Consider the following 22,414-nt stretch of genomic DNA (forward strand, 5'->3'; position numbering starts at 1 on the left):
GAGTGTCGGATTTGGGCGAATTATATTTTGATGAAAAGTTTATTCAATTGTCCACGTGATAGGAAGTGAAAATTATGGAAATAACTCATGTAAAAAATGAATTCTTATTTCAAAGAAAGTTCTAACATCCTTGAGATGATTTTCAAGCTAAGAAAAAGCACGGGTATTACAAAATGGGTCAAGTAGTGTTAAAGGTATGAAAATTAGCTGAAAGTATTTTTAGAAAAAATTTAACCTTTTGTTGATAAGGATATTGATGCTGTAATTATGCTATATGTCAACCTTTATAGCCATACTGATATACTAAAAAGAGAGTAAATAAGTGATTAAAGTCAATGACCATGCCTGGATTAGCCAAGTTTGTGGCTAAACTTGTAAAAGACTAAGTCAACATTACTTAAATTCGAGTAGACCCATCTTGGCATTCTCAATTTGTGTTTTTAAGGAATTAGAGGAGGAGGAGTCATTAATGAATTTAATGAGAATACATCTAAAATCCAAGGGTAAGTGTATGTGAAGAAAAAATTATATAGAAGGGGTTGAAAATAGATCCAAGAGGAAACAAAGAAATGCGATTAAGGAAGCACAAAAGTTGTGGATCGAGAACAGACATAAGAAAAGAGGGCTTGAGCTGTTAAAGCCTCTTTAAGCACACCATAAGGGACCACTACTACTGTAGATTTGAGAATGGATACTTCCACTTTACCAGCTATTACCTTGACTGCATTGGTTACCACTAGCGCTTTGACTAATGATGCCACAACCGAATCTATTTCACCAATCACAAACACCTAAGACACCATATGTAAATACTCTCTCTAGCACCTTATTATTTCTTATAATGCATTAGGGACAATGCATATATTTTTTATGGGAGTGGGGGTACCTATGTGATTCACTACCTGAGGAATTTTGTTGCCTTATTTCTTTTTTTTAGGGTATTCTATCTACTAAAACCAACATGTTTTAGGATTTTTTATGTATTAGTGTTTAAATATGTTGTTGTGTGGTTGTTTGCAAAAAAATTAGTGGAACTTAGGTAGTTTATTTTAAAATAATCTTTTCTGAAAAATAGAGACCCTTCTAAGTTTTGTGTGGCATATGTATATCTTTTTAATGTATTTACCACTATATATCTTTGCACGATATAGGTCTGTATGGATGTGACAACTATTTCTTAAGCTAGGGAATAAACCTATAGTTAGTAGTTCATTATGCTATTTTATGTCAAGTGTGTGTGAGCTATTTTGTATAGTTCTCACTTTGTGAATCCAATTTAGAACTTGTTGGGTTTATCTTGTGTAGGTTGTAGAATAATTGATCATGAAAGAATCATAGGTGTAACGACTTGACTTTTGGAGAGTTTTTTAAATTCATTATTTCTATGTGATTTGACCATTTCACCCCATGATGTGGTTGCTTTGCAGGATTTTTGAGGTGTGGGGATGATTGGCATGATTCCAAATGTATTTTGGAGTGATTTGTGCTTGTTTGTTGTGTTTAGGGGCTTGAAAAGCCATATAGTTAATTTTGATCAATATTAATTGATTTGTTCATTGGATGATAAAAAAACTATGATGGAAAATCTGAAATATCAATTTTAGGTTGGTAACATAGTTGGTGTGATTTTATGACTTTTATATCTCATTTTGACCCTTAGTTTGGAAAGTTGTGGAATCGAATTTTGAGGTTCAACTTCGTGAAATGTTTTTTTTTTGAAAATCTAATATCGCCATTGTATCTGAGATGTCAAATTTTGATTAGTTACGGGGTTGGTTCAGTTTTGTGGCTTTTAGATCCCATTTTTATCCTTGGTTTCAGAAAAGTGTAAATAGGGTATTGGGGGTCAATTTATGATAATGACCTTTTTAGTAAATTTGATGATTCCATTTGTCCAGAATGTGTTTTATAACAAAATTTCACTGTTGGATCATGTTCATAGGGTCCCGAATGAGTCTCGGGAGTCAAAAATAAGTTTTTGAAATTGTTGGTGCTAGTGTTATCGCGTATGCTAACTTTTGATCGCATAACCGACATGCTGACCCTTTGACCATATCGTGTAAGCGATCAAAGTGTCGCGTAAGCGACCATCGTTGAGTATAAGATCCCAAATTTGTATTTTTGAGATTTAGGGAGCTAGGAAGCTCCAATTTTGATAATTTTGATGCATTTTTCTCATAGTATCATTGTCTATCAATTCGTAACACTATTTTCCCTATTTACCAAGAACTTCTATTTTATATTTTTTGATTTCTACCCAAGTTGAGAATCAAAACCCTGTTTTTACCATTTTAGGGCTTGGGAGCTCGAATTTGGACAATTCCAAAGGGGTTTTTGAGATTTCTCCCATGGGTAAGTTTCTAATAATATAATTCTTATTTTTATCTCGATTTCATCTTCAAAGCAACTTTAAATTCTTTATCTTAAAATGAGTTTTAGGGGGGTTTTGCCGGTAAAGTTTGAAAATGGTTTTTCTTGGATTTGAACCTTGTTTTTAACTTGTTTTCTCTTGGTTTTTCAGTTGTATACTCCTATGAATATGGAGAACGTATTTCTAAAATATAATTATGGTTTTACCTTTCTTTTTTGAAAACTCATTTTGCGGGTCCATTTTGGCACTGACTAAAAATAGATAATATAAGTATCGTTGGTTTTTTTTAATGCATAGATTCTATATTTAAATATTTAGTTGATTTGGGTCCATTCATGAGGGAAAATCTTTGGATTGAAGGCTTTTTAGATTGGTTTTTGACATTCGAGGTAGATTGAGTGACTTTTTGAGTATTCGAGGTAGTGGATGTCCTATGCTTTAGGAGTTGGCCTACTACCTCTTCTTATGTATTGCATATCTTATTTTGTACTTGGAGATAGGGTCTTGATCTATATTGGATTATTATATTATCTTTTGACATTCGAGATATATTTAGTAGTTCTTACACTGTGACACTAGGTTTTAGGTTTTGGTTGCGTATCTATGATTATATTTATGCTATTATACTATTTATGTGGCTTGGCTTTGCTCTAGAAGCCTTGTCTTGGGTTTTGGTATTAGTTTTCCTTGTTATATTAGTTTGGGTGATAGGATTACTTATCAAGGATTGCCACGACAAGTGCCATCATGATCCTTGGCTTTTGGATTATGACAAATTGGTATCAGAGCAAGCAAGTTCATTGGTCTCAATAGTGTAAGAACGAGGTATCTAATAGAGTCTTGTGGATTGGTACATAGATGTTCATATCTATCATCAAGAGGCTATGGGATATCTTTAGAAAACTTCTCTTGCTTTGTTCCTTATCATACAAGTCCTTCTATAGCTTATTCTCTAAATTGTATTTCACTCTTTCCTGTATGAATATATATGGCGTTCCTTCAATTTTTACTGCAAATTCTCCAATAGTACCAACATCTTCTTATGGTACTCCACGGACTTTGAGTGTGTTCTTTCTTTTTTGGAATTTGAGTATGGTATTATGAGGTCAGGAATTCAGTCTTTATCTATGTTACCTCCTCATGCGGGGTTTCAGCCAGCTAGATTTGCTATGCCTTCTATTATTGTGACTACAATTATGTATTTTGAGGATTTGAAGTGGTTGAGAGATTTAATAACTTGGGTCCTTCTAGGTTCAGTAATGCTTTAGGCAAGGATGCCTATGAGTTATTAATTGTCTATCATGAGAAGTTGCATAACCTTTGTTTGTGTGAGTCGCATAGGGTTGCTTATACTACTTATTAGTTGAGAGATGCAACCAAAGATTAGTGGAGGTCACTTGTTAGTTGAAGACTTCTTGATTCTCCAGAAATGACTTGGGTTCAGTTTGCTGAGGCCTTTTTGAATAGGTTTGTACCTTTTAGTCTGAGTGATCTGATAAAAGATGAGATTGATCATTTGGAGAGGGGCACCATTATTGTTACGGAGTATGAGGAACATTTCTATGCCTTGTCTAGATATTCTTGTGCTAGTATTGCCATCAAGTTTGAGTAGATTCAAAAGTTTGTAAAAGGGTTGGGTGTTTCTCCTCAACTAGCTACAACCAGATGGTACTATATGAGGAATTATTTTGGAGTATAGTGGATCATTCTAGGATGGCTGAGACTATTCTTTAGGGATTTTAGGGAGGCACCAAGAGGGTGCACTGTCAGGGTAAGTTCAGAGGTCACACACCTCAAGGTAAAGATTCTAGAGGCTTTTCTAGGTGTCATTATAAGCCAGTACATGCAGCCTTGGAGCATTTAGGTAATGGATCTTCTAGTTTAGTAGCTTTGGGTGGTCGTCCCCATTTATTTTAGATCTACATCTATGTTATTTGATCTAGGATTGACTTTCTCCTATGTATTTGCATATTTTTATTTAGTTTGGACTCTGCTAGTGAGCCTCTTGATTTGCCTATCCATGTATCTACCCTTATAAGAGATTTTTTTAGTGGTGGATCGAGTGTACTGATCTTATTTTATGACTTTTGTTTTGTGTGAGACCTATGTAGATCTAATTTTTTTTTTGATATGATAGGATTTGATGTCATCTTAGGTGTGGATTAGGTAGCTCCTTATCCTACTATCCTAGGTTATTATACTAAGACTGTGACTTTAGATTCGCCAGGTGTGCCAAAGATAGCTTGAGAGCGTGTATTTCATTTGGGTCCTAAGAGGGTTATATCTTTCTTTTAGGCTCGTTGTTTGGTAGAGAGGGGACTCTTGTCTTGTTTAGCCCATGTTCATGATACCAGTATTGCTTCCGCTCCTACTTTGGGTTTAGTTCGTGTTGTTTGTCAGTTTATGGATTTTTTCCTTATGGATTTGCCTAGTGTACCTCCAGATTACAAAATTAACTTTTCTATTGATGTTGAACCAGACACCAAACCCATTTATATTCCTTCTCATAGGATGGCTTCAACCGAGTTAAAGAAATTAAAGGATTAATTGTAGGAGCTGTTAGATAAGGGATTTATCTGACCTAAGGTATCACCTTGGGTGCGTCTGTCTTATTTATGAAAAAAATGATAGGTCAATGCATATGTGTATTGATTATAGACAGTTTAACAAGGTGACAATTAACAATTAGTATCCTCTTACTTATATTAATGATTTGTTTGACTAGTTCGGATTTATGCCCGGCCGCTCGACGACGGAGGCAATCCACCTGGTACGGAGGTTGGTGGAGCAGTATAGGGAGAGGAAGAAGGATCTGCACATGGTGTTCATCGACCTGGAAAAGGCGTACGACAAAGTCCCCAGGGAAGTGCTTTGGAGATGCTTGGAGGTGAGTGGAGTACCGCAGGCATATATACGAGTAATTAAGGATATGTATGAGGGAGCGAAAACCCAGGTGAGGACAGCGGGAGGAGACTCAGAGCATTTCACTGTCCTGACAGGATTGCATCAGGGATCTACTCTTAGTCCCTTTTTGTTTGCGTTAGTAATGGATGTGTTGACGCGGCGTATCCAAGGGGAGGTGCCGTGGTGTATGCTTTTTGCAGACGATGTAGTCCTGATAGATGAGACTCGACGGGGTGTGAATGATAAATTAGAGTTGTGGAGGCAAACTCTGGAGTCTAAAGGGTTCAGGGTGAGCAGAACCAAGACAGAGTATGTGGAATGTAAGTTTAATGACGTGAGGCGGGAGAATGAGGTAGTAGTGAGGCTAGAAGCACAGGAGGTAGGGAAGAGGGATAAGTTCAAGTATCTCGGGTCCGTGATCCAGAGTAACGGTGAGATTGACGAGGATGTCTCGCACCGTATTGGGGCGGGATGGATGAAGTGGAAACTCGCATCGGGGGTGCTGTGTGATAAGAAGGTGCCGCCCAAGCTTAAAGGCAAATTCTATAGGGTGGTAGTCCGTCCGGCCTTGCTGTATGGAGCGGAGTGTTGGCCAGTTAAGAACTCCCACATCCAAAAAATGAAGGTGGCAGAAATGCGGATGTTGCGCTGGATGTGTGGACTGACCCGAGGGGATAGAGTTCGGAATGAGACTATCCGGGAGAAGGTTGGTGTGACTTCAGTGGAGTGTAAGATGCGGGAAGCACGATTGAGATGGTTCGGACACGTGAAGAGGAGGGGCATGGATGCCCCGGTCCGTAGGTGTGAGAGGCTAGCGTTGGATGGTTTTAGACGGGGTAGAGGTAGACCGAAGAAGTACTGGGGTGAGGTGATTAGGCGGGACATGGAACAGTTACAGCTCACCGAGGACATGACCCTAGATAGGAAGGGCTGGAAGATGCGAATTACGGCAGAGGATTAGGGCCAGTTCAGGTCGCTAGTGTAGGGAATTAATTGGTGGGGGTGTATTCCTGTTATGATTCTGTATTCAGTGTTTCGTGTTCCGTGTTCCATGTTTATTACGAATCTGTGTGCTTTCCTCTGCTTTATTATTCCTGCATTCCTGCTTTACTCTGTTTTATATTCCCTATGGGTGCCGTATCTATGTTATGTCATCTGCTGCTGTGCTGTACTATGTGTGTGTGTGATATCTCGTGACTTGAGCCGGGGGTCTTTCGGAAACAGCCTTTCTACTTCATCAGAGGTAGAGGTATGGACTGCGTACATCTTACCCCCCCCAGACCCCACTAAGTGGGAATACACTGGGTTTGTTGTTGTTGTTGTTGTTGTTTGACTAGTATCAGGGTGCTTCAGTGTTTTCAAAAATTAATTTGAGGTCCGCGTATCACTAGTTGAGGATTAGAGCTTCAGATATTTCAAATATAGCTTTCTGGACTCAGTACGGTCACTATGAGCCCTTGGTCATGTCTCTTGGGTTGAGAATGCCCCACCGTGTTCATGGAGTTGATGAATCGAGTGTTAAGACCATATCTTGACTCCTTTCTAATTGTATTTATAGATGATATCTTGGTTTATTCCAAGAGTCAGGCTGATCATGAGGAGCATTTGCAGATTGTGCTTTAGAGAATGAGGGATGATAAGTTGTATGCTAAGTTTTATAAGTGCGAGTTTTGGTTGGTGTCTGTTTCTTTCTTGCATCATGTGGTGACCAAGGATAGTATCATGGTCGATTCGACCAAGATCACAATAGTTTATGATTGGGGTAGCACTACTTATCCTATCGAGATTTAGAGTTTTGTTAGTTAGTGGATTAATATCGATGTTTTGAATGAATAAGTAAGACATATTTGTGATTAAATGCACTAATATCCACATTTTGTAGGCACATAGGTAATGAGATTAAAATATGTGGATGCATGCTGATAATGATCAAAAGAAGGAAAAAATACAGTTTGAAGACCTTGAGCAAAACATAGCTTTAGTTTCCGCAATTGCAGTCTGAGGATCGCGATCATGGTCAGTCAAGTAGGTCACCGCGATTGCATGACTCTGAGTACGGTCGCGGTGACTGCGAACGCGGACAATCTCCCATGATCATAACTTAGTGGAAATAGCAGCAAAGGGAAAAGATATAAATGCACACAACTGTTTCAAAATTTCCCCTTAAGAGACTCAAACCCTATCTCTTTGGGATTATTCTATTTAATTCCCAATTATAACTTTGTCTGCTTCTTAGTTTCCTATTTTAAGAAGACAACAGTGGTACTAATTCTTGGGTAAAGAATACATTCGCGTAGCTTCCAAGTGAAGGATTAGCAAACCCCCTTGGAAGATTTATTGAAGTGCAAAGTTTGAAGTAATATTCACTTAGTCTTTAATAAAGCAAATCAATGGAGATGATTGGGTATATCTTGCTTTTTGTTCTTATGTGTAGCAAGTTCTTCTTTTTGGGATTATGCTTATTAGGGTGAAATAATATGTGGGATGTAATGTATTTGTGCTTTTGCTAGTTTTTGATGATAGGCTTTACTATTGCTTGATTAATTTAGTTTAAATTTATAGGTGAAAGCCCTAAATACCTAAAATGGGCTTGTGTTTGAAAACCTCAAGCTCTTGAAAGTTTAAACCATCCTTAAAAGAGGGGTTTGGGTGAACTTTTGGAACCCTTATCATCCTTGAAAGATGGATGTAGGAACCAAGGCAATAGTAGATAATTATTGGGTTTAGTTTTCTAATTTTCACAATCTTAGACAACAGGGTGATTATGAGGTTGACTATACCTTGGATGGGGATACCTAATTGAGGTGGTGGGTGACTTTAATTGACACACTCTTTAGTTACTTGAAAAGGTCATAGAGTGACGTCCTTAAGGTTTTGTTTACAAACTAGCCTCAAGGACTTTCAACTTAGCCTACCACATCACCAATTTTTAGAATTTGCATCAAATCATCTCACACCATTCATGGTTGCCCCTAGGAAAGCATAATCCCAAAACCCATTTTAATTGATCATACTCTAATTATTCGTAACCCCAAGTTATTACTTTAGAAGTCGAAAATAAACATTAGTTTTGATACTTAGTCAAACCCCCTTCCAAGTTATAAATTCTTGTATCTTAGGTTAGAACTTAACAAGTAACTTTAATGTTGAACTTGTTTAATCGCCACTCACATTATTCCCCATGGATTTGACCCCAACTCAAAGTTGGGTAAATATATTTACAACGACCGCCTTACTCTTAAATTGATATGTAAGTTGAACATTATCAGTTTCCACTAGAGATAATAAGGTTCTGGTTGCCACTTCTTTAGCTCCTACACCAAAGGGCACTACCATAGGTACCGACACTGATCGAAATCATATCTTTGCACTTTCTATTCATCAGGAATCTGAGTAATCACTTGATGTTGTTAGTGGTATATTACAGTTGGTCTCTTGTGATGTTTACTGTTTGCTTGATTCAGGCTCTATCCTGTCTTATGTGACCCCTTATGTGGCTGTACACTTTGATTTTAGCCCAGAATGTATTTTTGACCCCTTTTCTTTTTCTACTCTAGTAGATTATTCTATAATTGCTAGAAAAATCTATAAGGGTTGTGAGGTGTCCATATTTCTTAGGGAAACATTGGTGGATTTGAAAGAGCTTCATATGGTGGGTATTGATATATTTTTGGGGATGGATTAACTTTATTCATACTATGCTTCTCTGGATTGTAGAACTTAAAAGTTCAGTTCTATTTTCCTGATAAATCATTGAATGGGAGGGGAGTTTCTTAATGCCTAAAGAAAGTTTTATTTCTTATCTTAGAGCTCAGAAGTTGATTTCCAAAGGTTGTCTGTATCATCTAATTTGGGTCAAGGATTTTAACTCTGAGAGTCCCTCTTTCCAATCTGTTCTTATGGTTAACGAGTTTCCTAAAGTTTTTCCTAATGATCTGCCTGGAATTCCTCCCGATAGGGAAATACATTTTGGGATTGATCCCATTTTCATTCCTCCTGAATGAATTAAAGAAGCCAAAAGAGCAATTAAAGAATCTTCTTGATAAGGGTTTCATTCATCCTAGTGTTTCTCCATGGGGTGCTCCTATACTTTTCGTGCAAAATAAGGATGGGTATCTTGGATGTGTATAGACTATCGTAGCAAAATAAGGTGACAGTGAAAAAAGAAGTAACTTCTTCCTATGATTGATGATCTTTTTGACTAGCTCTAGGATGCTAGGTGTTTCTCTATGATTGATCTTTATTCAGGCTATCATCAGTTTAAAATTTGGGAGGTTTGTATTCCTAAGACTACTTTTCAAACCCAGTATGGTCATTATGAGTTTCTAGTTATGTCATTTGGGTTGACTAATGCTCTAGCTGCTTTCATAGAACTTATGAATCGGGTGTTCAGGCAGTTTCTTGACTTATGTTGTGATAGTTTTCATTAATGACATCTTGGTGTACTCTCAGAGTAAATAGGATCATGCCAATTACCTCCAAACTGTGTTTCAAACTCTTAAGGACCAGGAGTTGTATGCCAATTTTTCTAAGTATGAATTTTTGTTAAATGCTATGACTTTTCTCAAGCATGTTGTTTCTAGCAAATTGATCAAGGTGAAAGTTGAGGTAGTTACGAAATGGCTTAGACCCACCACCCCAACAAAAATTAGGAACTTTTTGAGCTTGGCTGGCTACGTGTCATAAGAGGTTTATGGAGAGTTTCTCTTCTATTGCTTCTCCATTAGCGAAGTTGACTCGAAAAAGGTTAATTTCTTCTAGTCCGATGCTTGTCAAGGTAGTTTTGAGAAGTTAAAGGACAAGTTGGCTTCTGCGCCAGTTTTGACCCTGCCCGAGGGTATTGACAGGTTTGTTGTGTATTATGATGCATCTCGTGTGGGACTAGGTTGTGTTTTGATGAAGCATAGTAAGGTTGTGGCCTATACTTCCAGGCAACTTAAGGTTCATAAGGGAAATTACCCGACTCACGATCAAGAGTTGGTGGTTGTGGTTTTTTCTTTAAAGATTTTGTGCCATTATTTGTATGGGGTGCATGTGGATATTTATTCAGAGCATAAGATCTTGCATTATATGTTTACTCAAAAGGAATTGAATCTCAGGCAGTGGCGATGGCTTAGATTGCTTAAGTATTGTGAAACGAGCCTTCAATACAATCCAGGTAAAGCTAATATTGTTGTTGATGCTCTTAGCAAGTTGACTATGGGGAGCTTATCCCACATTGATGAGAATAAAAAAGGATTTGTGAAGGACTTTCACCAGTTGACTAACTTGGGAGTTTATTTTTTAGACTCTGAATATGGAGGAGTGATTATTCAGGAGGTGGTTAGGTCATCTCTTGGCATTGAGGTAAAGAAGAGGCAGAATTTGGATCCCATAGTTCTAAAGAATAAGGATGATGTGGGTCAGCAAAAAGTTATGTCTTTTGAGACTAAGGAGATGACATCTTGAGGTATCAAGGAAGTTTGTGTGTTCCTGATATTGATGGTCCGCGTGAAAGGATTTTGATCGAGGCTCATGAGTAGATATACAGTTCATCCGGGTGCAACTAAAATGTATCATGACTTAGAGGAATATGAAGAGATATGTGGAAAATTTTGTTTCTAAGTGTATGGTTTGTAAATAAGTCAAGGTCGATCATTTAAGACCTGGTGGCATGTCTTAAGAGATAGAGTTTTCCATGTGGAAATAGGAGTTGTTCAATGTGGATTTTGTTATGGGTCTTCTGCGGTCTTGCAATCAGTATGATTCTATTTGGGTCATTGTGGATAGGATGATTATGACTGCTCACGTCTTACCTGTGAGGACTAATTAATTAGGAGAGAAGTATGCTAAGTTGTTCATTTAGGAGATAGTTGCATGAAGCGCCTATTTCCATTATTTTAGATCGATGTTACAGTGTTCTTCTCACTTTTGGAATTTATTTTAGAAAGGTTTGGATACTCAGGTGAACCTTAGCACCATTTTCCACCATTAAATAGATGGACAAGCAACATAGACTGTTCAGACTTTAGAGAATCGCTAAGGGCATGTGTGATATATTTTAAGGGTAGTTGGGTTGACCATTTCATTGAGTTTGTGTACAATAATAGTTACCATTCTAGTATTAGATGGCTCCCTTTGAGTTCTTTATGGAGGGGTTATTGGTCGCTTATTGGATGGTTTAAGGTTGGTGAAACTAGGTTGTTTTGATTTAGCTTGGTTCACCAAACCATAGAGAAGGTGAAAGTTACTAGAGAAAGAGTTAAGACTGTTCAGAGTCACCAAAAATCTTATGTGGATGTAAGGTGAAGGGAGTTGGAGTTTGAAGTTAGTAATAGGTGTTCTTGAAGGTTTCTTCTATGAAAGAAGTCATCATATTTGGGAAGAAAGGAAAGCTCAGTCCCCATTACATTAGTTCGTATTAGATTTTAAGGAGAGTTGGAAATGTCACTTATGAGTTAGATTTGTCAGCGAGCTTTGATTCGATTCATATTGTGTTTTTATGTATCCATATTGAAAAAGTGTATGGGTGATCCTTCTTTGATAGTGACTGTTGAGGATGTTGGTGTTTCAAATTCCTAATCTTAGGAGGAAGTCCCGGTTGAAATATTGATTGGCAAGTTAAAAAATTAAGTACTATGGATATAGATTTAGTAAAGGTAATTTAGAGGAATCAAAAGGAAGAAGAAACTACTTAGGAAACTGAGAAAGATATGAAGGACAAGTATCTGTTCTTGTTTCAAACCTTGGATGAAAATGCTTGTGGTATGATTTTTATTCTCATTCTTATGGCATTTCAAAATTGTCATTTGGTTCTATTTCTATTCTTTATCATTTTCATGCCAAGGGTTCCCTAACTTCTCATTCGGGGATGAATGATCCTAAAGGGAGGTGGTAATGTGACACCCTAGGTTTTTAAACTCTAGACCCTCTAAGATTAAGTAATCTAATTTCTAAGTTTCTGAAATAATGTCAACACTTCCAGTGGTAACGGTCCAGGTCACGAGTCTTGACATCACATAATGAGTTATTTGACTGATTCTTCACCATGACAGTGAGTTTGGCTAGTTTGGTCCCCTTACAATGATTCTAAGGTATGATTTCGTTAAGAGACATAACGAGTTATTGGCAGGGGGTCATTGTCTTAACAATGAGGTTGCCCTGGGGTTCTGCCTTGATCAGGAGTCTTCATCACAACTCATGTTGTAGGGCAATGAGTCCTGATGAGGGACTCATGATCATAACAGTAGGGTACCAGGATTTTGATTCCCAGGTAACGAGTTTAGGTAATGACTCGTGGTCAAACCTCACTAATTGTTACCTAACCAAAGAAGAGTGTACTAGTTTTCTTGCACATTTTAATTAAGGTCATTATGGTCTTTTTCTCCAATCCATATACTATCCCATGACTTAAAAACACTCAAATATCCTCTTTGCTTGAACTCCCAAAGCAAGAGAAAATTGGGGCTCATAAGGAATTCATCCCTCAAGATCCCAACATCGGATTTCTTTTAATTTCTTGGTATTTTAGGCATGTCTCTTATCCCTAAAACCTATATTTTACATCGAGACATAATATGATTCGATATTCATGTAATTTAAATATTGGGTTTGAAATAGGGTGGGGTTTTATTTGGAATTACATGAATTTTTTCCCTTATTTTAAATGTGTTATTCATGATTTGGTTAATGATTTTTGGGATTGATTGGGTGAATTATTATAGGAATTAGAATGGGGAACATGGGTTTCCCCAAATTGATGAATTTTTGCTTGAAATTGGCATTAACCTCAACTCCCCTAGTAAATTTGGTTTGAATATGGACATAGACATACTTTGACTTATCTTTCTGAAAGCATTGCATTACATTAATGGAAATGGATAAATAAGGATTTGAAAGGACTTGATGGCCATGGTGTTGGATTTTAAAAGAGACTTGGGAGTCAATTGGATAATTGGAATGGATTGGCATAATTATATAAGCTTTCAAGCATAATTGGTTTGACAATACCAAGTGGTAAATGCCTTAATGAACATTCCTCAATTTATTGTTGGGAGTATATGGAAAAATATTTTAATTTAGGCATAAATGAGATTGTGTAGCTCACCGTGAAGGTAGAGGTCCTAGGGGACTAACACTGGAAATCGCATTTGATGGCATGAGAGTGTATATGAACGTGCGCTTGGTTCACACATTATATTTTGGGAATGGATAAAACCTTGGTATTTTTAGCCCTTCCATTATATTCTGTAGTTCGAGTGACAAACACGCACTGGGCTCTTTCAATAGGGAGAACTGAACCCATATAGCCCGTGGGTGCCCTTAGGATGGATAGAGCTACATTGTCCACGATAATATTTTATAATATCATGTTCATAACCCTTTCCCCTATCCCAACTTCCAATGTATGTATAATGAATATGTGGGTATGTGCTTTTGATTAGTTTTGTAAATGGCATTACTTTATCACTTTCCCTGAGTAAGATGCCAGTGCTTATCCCACTGATCATTCCTGAACGGTACATTATTTCATGATGTAAGGTCCTAGGGCTTTTATGTTACTCCTGTATAGCATGAGGTGGCGTGGTACATTGGTCAAGCTGTTGTGAAATGGTGAGCCTTCATTTTTTGGAAAGCCTTTTCATTTAATTAAGATTCTTTTCAGACATTGGAAATTGTGAACTCTCTTTGTCATGGTCGAAGTCATGTACTGACCTAGGTTGGTATCTGGTTTAGAGGCTTTTATGGATAAGTGTGGGCTAGATGTTTGTTTGATTCATAGAGTTTATATTTGATTATCTATCCATCATATTACTATTTGGTTAGTTTTTGCTGTATTCTTTTATTATGTTTTGTATATTCAGCTAAAGGAGGTAGTCTCCATCTCATGATGGGCTTCTGATGCCCATCAGGACTAGGCTTGGTTTGTTCCTTTCTTGAGTTACATGTTAGCGCTCACCCCGCTAACCATCCTCGGACGCTGTATCCCCATGCGATGTAAGGTTCAGAAATACTTTTTCTTTTTCTGCGTAGTGATAGGTGATTTCTGTATTATTTGTGAGTCAACTTGAAGTGGTGTGATTTTATTCTCCAGAAGACCCTCATTTCATGGTCTTGTCTTTACTTATGTCTTAGACAATTTTAGTGGGTTTTGGCTATGGTCTGAGAAATGTACCGACTTTAGTTGTTCTTGGTTATTAGAGTCTTTGTCGATTGGGATAGTTGTTGAAGTTGTTAGATTCCTTTCTGAGCTAGTTACTTCTTGTTATATGTTTGGAACTTAGCTCTATCTTGTTATATGTCCGTAACTCAGCTCTATCTTATTATATGTTCAAAATTCATTTGCTACTAGTTGTATTATGTTTTCTTTGACTAGGAAAAGTAGGTGGTATTCAGTCCTTGACGGACTTGAGATACCCATCATAGCCAGGCCCTGGTTTAGGTCATGACAAGCTTAGTATCGGATCCTAGATTCATGATCACTCGGTGTCTACTAGTCCTCCCCGGGATTCTCGGGATGATGATGTTCATGCCCTACCACCCCAAGGAGATATTTATAATGCCGAATTTTATCAATCTATTCATCTACTGACTTATTTGGTGACTTCTCAGTCTCATCAACTTGCCGTGTTAGTTCTGTTGCGCTATTTTTTGAGGACACTAGAGTTGGCCAGTTCATAGGGTTAAATCTTCTAACCTTCAAAGGGATGTGAATACCTTACATAGTAGTTCCTAGTTCTTAGCTTTTAGCCTCTCAGCTTAGTGGGTGTCATCTTGTAAAATGGATAGACATGGGAAGAGTTTCTAGATCTAGATCTATACAGAAGTCATTGCGGTGATCTGGTCACATACTAGGTAAATCGGCAGGAATGCCTCAAAAAATTCGCATACTATTAAAACCGATTCAGTAAAAGGGACCTAAGTACTGGTATCTCAAGCCTGAGACCTGACTTTCAATCCTGATCCAGACCTGATATCTGACTCCCAACTTGAGAGCTGGGATTCAAGAACTGACCTCCATCTGAGATTTGACTTTTAATCCCGTTCCAGACACCAAATTATGATCTAACTAACATTACTGGCCTTACTTTTACAACTCTCAATTTGAGACCCAACTTTGACTCTCAAACTAAAAACTGACCCTAAAAATAGACCTAACACTAATCCAAGATTTGCCCATGATCCTAACTCTCAACTCAAACCTAACCCGACTCATAGCTTGAGAACTAACCTTAATCTAATTCTCAACTTGAGACTCAAACCAAACTATTAATTCTTTATCAAACTCTCGACACAAAAGCCAAGCTTGGATCAAGACTACCCCCTCCTAACTACTAACTCAAGTCCTAACCCTGATATTGGACCTGACTCTATCTTGACACCCGAATCAAGATCTGTCTCCCAACCTAGGTCCCAAGACCTGACCTCAATCTCAACCTATAACCCAACTTTGATTACTAATCCATGACCTAACCTTGAATTCTAACTCTAAAATAGAACCTCACCACAACTTCCAATACATTATTTGACTCGAATTCCTAACCTTAGACTCGACCATGATTTTTGATTTGTGATTCAACTCTCAACTCAAGATCCAATCCTAACTCTTGATTGATGTAGGACCTTGAGTTTAGGTAAATAATTTGGAGAGAGATACCAGAGTTGAGTTTTAGGTTGAGGTCAGGGTTGGGTTAGAGTTAGACATTGAGGGCAAGGTTGGGATAGAGTCAGACTTTGGGAGTCTGATCAAGATAGGACCTTGATTCCTCTATTGTGGTTGGGTTGTGAATTAATGTGGGGAGTTATTTTTGATGGAAGGTTGAGGTTAGGTTGGGTGAAGTCCTAACTATCGAGTCGAGGTCAAAATCTTAGAGTCGAGACTCGATTAAAGGTTCGAAGTCAGTTCTTAAGTCAAGGTTGGATACTAGGTTAAAGGTTTGGGTCAGGGTTGACTCGACTTTCAATGTCGATCCTGGTTATTAACCTTCAACTATATCTCTAAAATAAATAATAAGGTAAATCTTTTATAGCTAATATTTATGTTTACTGATCTTTCATTAATAATTTTATGAAATTTATTAATAAGTATTCGATACGCATGCAACACACTACACTAAACTAGTGTAGGTATATGTATGTGTGTATAGATATATATATATTATACAGATTGCATCTTTCACTACATCCTTTTGTGATGTAGATCCAGGTACATTAATTTAAGGTTCACTAATAGATGTTTGATAGCACCTGACTTTCAGTAGATTTGTGAGCTCTCCTATCATTCAGGAGATATAGAGTCAATTCTAGTTTCCTTCTTAGTTTAGTATAGACTTTGATTCAATAAAGGCTATGGGGCCCTGTCGAGGTTTGACTCCTATATGTGTAGTCGATGTTTCACGTGACAACAGTCATGTAGTAGTTGACAGTCTTTCATTTATTTCAGTTATTTCTCAATATTTTCTCTTTATGATTTAGCCTATTATTATAATTTTTGTTTTCCCTTCAAGTTTGATATTCACTTTATTTGATAGGCATGCTATACCAAGGGTCTTCTCCGACTACCAGTAGGTAGCTAATTATGGCTCATGGCTAAGGTGTAAACTCAAATCATGGTAGTTGTACCTCTTTCTCTCTCTCTCTCTCTCTCTCTCTCTCTATATATATATATATATATATATATATATATTGTACTTATCATATCTTGCACTACATCCTTTCATGATGCAGATCCAGGTACTCGAGTTTAAGGTTCACTACTAGATGTTCGGTAGCACCTGATTTTTAGCAGATTTGTGAGTTCTTCTATCATCTTGGAGACATAGAGTCGATCTTTGTTTCCTTCTTAATTTAGTTTAGACTTTGATTCAATAAAGGCTATGGGGCCTTGCCGGGATTTGACTCTTATGTGTGTAGTAGGTGCTTCACTTGACAACAGTCACGTAGTAGTTGACAGTCTTTCATTTATTTCAGTTATGTCTTAATAATAACCGCCTCTTTCAAATTTAGCCGATTATTATAGTTTGTGTTCGCTTCAAATTTTATATTCATTTTATTTGATAGGCATGCTATGACAAGGGTCTTCTCCAACCACTAGTGGGCAGTTAATTATGGTTCATGGCTAGGGTGTAGACTCGAGTTGTAATAGTTGTACTTCTAGTGTTTGAATTGGATTGATTTTTATGCTTTTTTTTGTCACTGGAAGAGGGTAAGTTCCTAATCCTTAAATTGATGGTTTTCCTGCTATTTTGTTTTGAATATTTAGTTGAATCAAGGAGCTAGGATTTTAAATTGAGGGTTTTCACCCCCAAGTTCTTCAATTGATTTTTAATGAATTTGAGGTCAGTTCGAGTTAGATTACAACACTTTTCATATTTAAGTTCCTTGGCTTATTGGTAAGGTGATTTTGAAAGAAAATTCCAGATATTAAATTTCGTAAGTTGATTTTTTATCCAAAATTAAGATATGGATATCACTGGACTTGTTCTCATGAATAGAGCATGTTTTGATAGACTGGAGCATTCCACGGCCATTTGGAAAGAGCAGGCTATTGAATGACTGTTGGTGACTTGTGGCTCGACTTTCAGGTAGGTTATGGTTTACTCTCTTCATACTTAGCTTGGGTGGGACTTACTGTGTAAAAAATATTATTTTATTGGGTAAAATTATGGGTTGAAGAATTATTGTTATGATTTTGAGATTGTGATACCCGAAGAGGGTTTTGCCGATGAATTACTTGAAACTTGGAAAAATTGTTGTGTATTATGTTGTGGGTTGTTTCATACCATATTTACTCATATGAGGGTTGAATTGCCATATGCTCGCATGGAAGTGACAGATAGTGATCACAAGCCTGTACGGTGCAAATTTAATGTTGAAGTTTCATGTGTTGATAGATAAGGTTGAGAAATTTATATATTTTGTGGCATGTAGCCGTGCTTGTAAATTAAGAATGTCATTGTACTTATATATTTATTCCATTTGCGACACCTCACGTCTCGATGTAATGTTTTAAGTCGTTCAAAACTTATGGTTTGAATGTTCTAAGAAACCTACATATGAAGGGGCTAGGGGCTTTGTTTTGGATGACTATGATCTGATTTATTGCATGGATGCTGAAGGTGGTGAACCAACCTCTAACTATGGATGTTGAAGGTGGAGGAGCAACCTGTGGTTGGAAGTTGCCTGCCGCAAAGTTGGCCGGAAAGTTGTTAAGGTTGTCGCTAGGGTTAGGGTTTGCATTAGGTGTACTAGAGCTCATTTACATGTCACACTCGATTACAAGTAATATTTTGTCCCACCTGGGAAACTTATAAATGATTGAACAAGCATAATTTTTTCATTCATCCGAGTGCAGCGCCCAAGCTACTTCTGCAAAACTTCCTTAAACAGGACCAAATGTAAACAGTGGCAAAAAACACTATTTGTGCAAATTCCCATGTTCCACGGTCCATGGTGTTGGTGGATAGTTGAGTTAGTTTGTATTAATAATGCCTGATATTGATGATCTGTTAATTTGAAATGGACATCAATTAAAAACGCCAACAAATCTTTATTATTTTAGAATTGAACTAGAGACATTTGCAACCACTAGATAAGTCGTTAGATTTAGTTGCATGCTATTTTCACACCACAAGAGTTGTCACTCAATGTTTCCTCAGCAGCTTCAAAAAAGACTTTCTAACGCAGCAGAAATGACTTTTGACTGTTGTTGACAATGGGCAGAGGAGAGTATTAAGCATTGGCAGGCAAACAGGTAGCAAATTCTTATGAGAATGATAAAGAATGCAATACTATAATATATATGTAAACATAATGTACTTGAACAGTAACCTTTGCCTAGGAATTGAAGGAACTGATAGACCTGCAAACTTGTAAACCAGTCATACAAGGATTGGTATTGGTTTTATACACACACCATAAATGCCAGCAACTTTTAGGACCTGAAGAGTTAGCACGAGCAACATCATCATGCTATGTACAAGACAACGGACAAGAGGCCACCACACAGGACACATGCTAATCAACCACTACTTAAAACTGCTTACCTTTTGTATGGAATTGAAAAACCTAATCATGCCGTCACAAACATCTGCTTTTCCCTTTATACTCAGGAGGAAGTCAATATGACCATATTCCTCGATATAAAGAAGATCTGGCTTTGATTTTAGTTCCTTAAGTGTATGTTGGACGTCGATGACATCTGGTAGCCCGTCATTTCCCCTATAACCCATCCACAATGACAATGAATTGGGAATCTGGCTGATATAAAATACTGGGGGCATTGGTTGGCTTAGCGCATGAGGTTTCTCCATATTCCGTAATTATACATGGCAAAACTCCTTTTGCGGATCACTGCAAATTTTGGATCAGGAATATAAGGACCAGAATGACAATATGAGCAGTTAACCCACACGTGAACACACTAAAAGTAGCAAAGATCATAACAACATCAACGTATTTCGCAAAACTGAGGTAAAATAGTGCCCAAGAGGAAGAAAGTCCTCACTTAAACATTGTTCAAGAAACCTTAAACTGAAGATAGTTGATTCAGGAAATTGAGATGAACGGGGAATAGGAGACAAACCCCAAGTACTGGTTTAGTGGTCGAAGTTCTAGATTTAACTAGATGTGACTTCCAGTCATTGTCACCCCAACCCCAGGGGCCAAACTTACTATTTCCCATCCCATTTAAAAAAAAAAGAAAATAGTAATGGCATACTATATTTTACATAATCTGAAAGTATGTACATACTCTTGAAGAGATGACGCAAATTCTTCGAGGATGATGGATGAGGTTCGTATTCAAGATAGAAATCAATCCGCGAATCGTTGAAGCAACAATTCTTGCCTGCATGAACATTAATCATCGAGAGAGTATGGGAAGACGAAGTAAAGTTCATACTTTATGAGATAGTTTAGGGCCTCAATTAGAAGATATGCAAAATATATAAAGCAACACGATAGCAATAAAAAATATCTATGATGACTAAAATAATGAAACTAAATTAATGTGAACTGAATATGACAAAAGCAAGGAAATTTTTTACACTTCGGGATGAAATATTTTGATATTGAATTTCATGACCAAGCCCAATTCTCCATATAAAAAACCAACCTGCTATATAAGGATTAGCCAACACACTATGCATGAAGTTGAACCTGACTATCAAGTACTTATTGAAAACTTGCCCAGATTAGTTGCTTTTCAACTACCGTAAAAAATATAGCAAGGCAGAGAACTAGAAAATTCTTAAGAACAATCTCTCAATCCTAATGTAGTTAAGAAACAACATTATTTTACTTCCAACAATTCCAATTGCCATTGATTTCCAGATGCTATTCCGAATGAAGTTGCCTAATTATGTTACATCGAGTAAATAGTTGCCTAATATAGCAAATCAGTTACCCATTGACCTTAATCTTATTATAGTTGCTAAAAACAGGAGTAGGAATATCCAACGTACTCAATCCAATCATAGAAGTATTGCTTTTCCAAGGTTAGTCATATAATGACAAATTGAATTCTCCAGTGTGAATGGCAGTTAAAACTTTAAGCAGCAAACTAAGTTCACATAGAGGATACATTTGAAATGACATGGAGGCACTTCTAAGATGTTTCTAGGTTTCTACCTTCTCTTAAACTGGCTAATTCTTACTTAAGATAGTTTAACCATTCTAAATAAGAAAAAAGGATAGTCAAACCATTATAGTCCAGCAATTGACCAATCTAAGCTTATGATGGGAAGATAGAATTAGAAAAATAGACATTTTACCAAACTGCAGAGATAATAGAGCAAACAAATGTCTCTGTATGATGCTAGTGCCAGAAGAATAGTAGAACCAACCAACTTCTTTTTAACATCAACAGGCTAAACGTAATCCTTCATATCCAGCTTAAGAAGTACAATAGAGAACTTGTACGGAACAAGAAATGCCGAGAAAAGGAGGATGTTTAATGAAGAAGAACCTGTAATAGCACTAAGCCAGATGTCACAGTGAATATGCCTATCGCACATCATATCCATGATTTCAGTCCCTATATTACTGCAAAAATTATAAGAAGCGTCAAGACTTCAAAGAGAGGCAATAGAAGATCATAAGACCACTGGATAAAGAAGTGAAAGATTTTGCAGAACCTTTTGAAATTAAGTTGATGGAAGCCCAATGCAAGAATTATCTAATCCATGGCATAAAATTTGTCAAGAGTATTTTTCAAGTCATATATATAGTGAGACTAACATGGCGAGTCAATGTTTCCTTACCTCATTAACACGCATTTTCACTAATCTAAGCACAAAACTGATATGATCCAAATATGATGTAGGACAAAGGCGTGTTGCAGCTTTGACCATATCCACAATATCTAGCATAGTAAAAGCACCAAGAGACATGATTGTTCCCTGAATATAAAATGAGGAAAAATAACATAAGATGCTATGGCAATGAGAGAAAACCTTATAGTTACTAGGACGTAGATGCTATGAAAGAATCAAACCTCTGAATGTCCTACAACAAAAAGTTTTTCTTTTGTGATTGTATTTACATATCGAATCATTTCTGCAAGATCATAAAGAGCCAACTCTTGCCAGCTCTAGTCCCAAAATTCGTGACATTCAATAGAGGATGAAAGACACTTCCAATACAAACAGTTGTGCATATTTGGTAACTAGCACATCATCAGGAACTTCATATATGATTTCTTCAAGAAATTATACTCTTATAAGAACAAACAAATGTATGAAATCTCTGGCAATAACTCGCACATCTTCTGTCCAATATGACAAATGTTAAGAGTCCCACATCGGAAAAGGGATGGGTAGTTGGTCTTCGTATATGGACTTGGGCAATCCTCCTCTAATAAGCTAGCTTTTGAGGTTGTGTTACACCCAAGATGTATTTCTTCACATGTTATTTGAGCGAGGATAAAAACGAGTGTTCATCTTAGCGGGTTCAGTTCTAGGGGCATCCTATGTGACGATAATGAAGAATTTTGTTTGAGAAATTTTATTAGAGTAACACTCGATGTAGAGACGAAGATTTAATGCAAGTGATTTTGGAGATGGATATTTAACTTGTTCAAGATAACGTGAAGAAGGTGGAACAGATTTATTTTGTAAGAAATTCAGGCCAAGGGGGAAAATTGTTGGGTGTTTGTCCTGA

General features: G+C 37.1%; 1 pseudogene; it reads right to left on the reverse strand.

Annotated features, from left to right (window-relative positions):
- Positions 1-18,860: 18,860 nt before the first annotated feature.
- Positions 18,861-21,911, reverse strand: LOC107853050 (annotated as a pseudogene).
- Positions 21,912-22,414: the final 503 nt, after the last annotated feature.

This window comes from Capsicum annuum, chromosome 11, assembly GCF_002878395.1.
Source record: "Capsicum annuum cultivar UCD-10X-F1 chromosome 11, UCD10Xv1.1, whole genome shotgun sequence".
Lineage (NCBI taxonomy): Eukaryota > Viridiplantae > Streptophyta > Magnoliopsida > Solanales > Solanaceae > Capsicum > Capsicum annuum.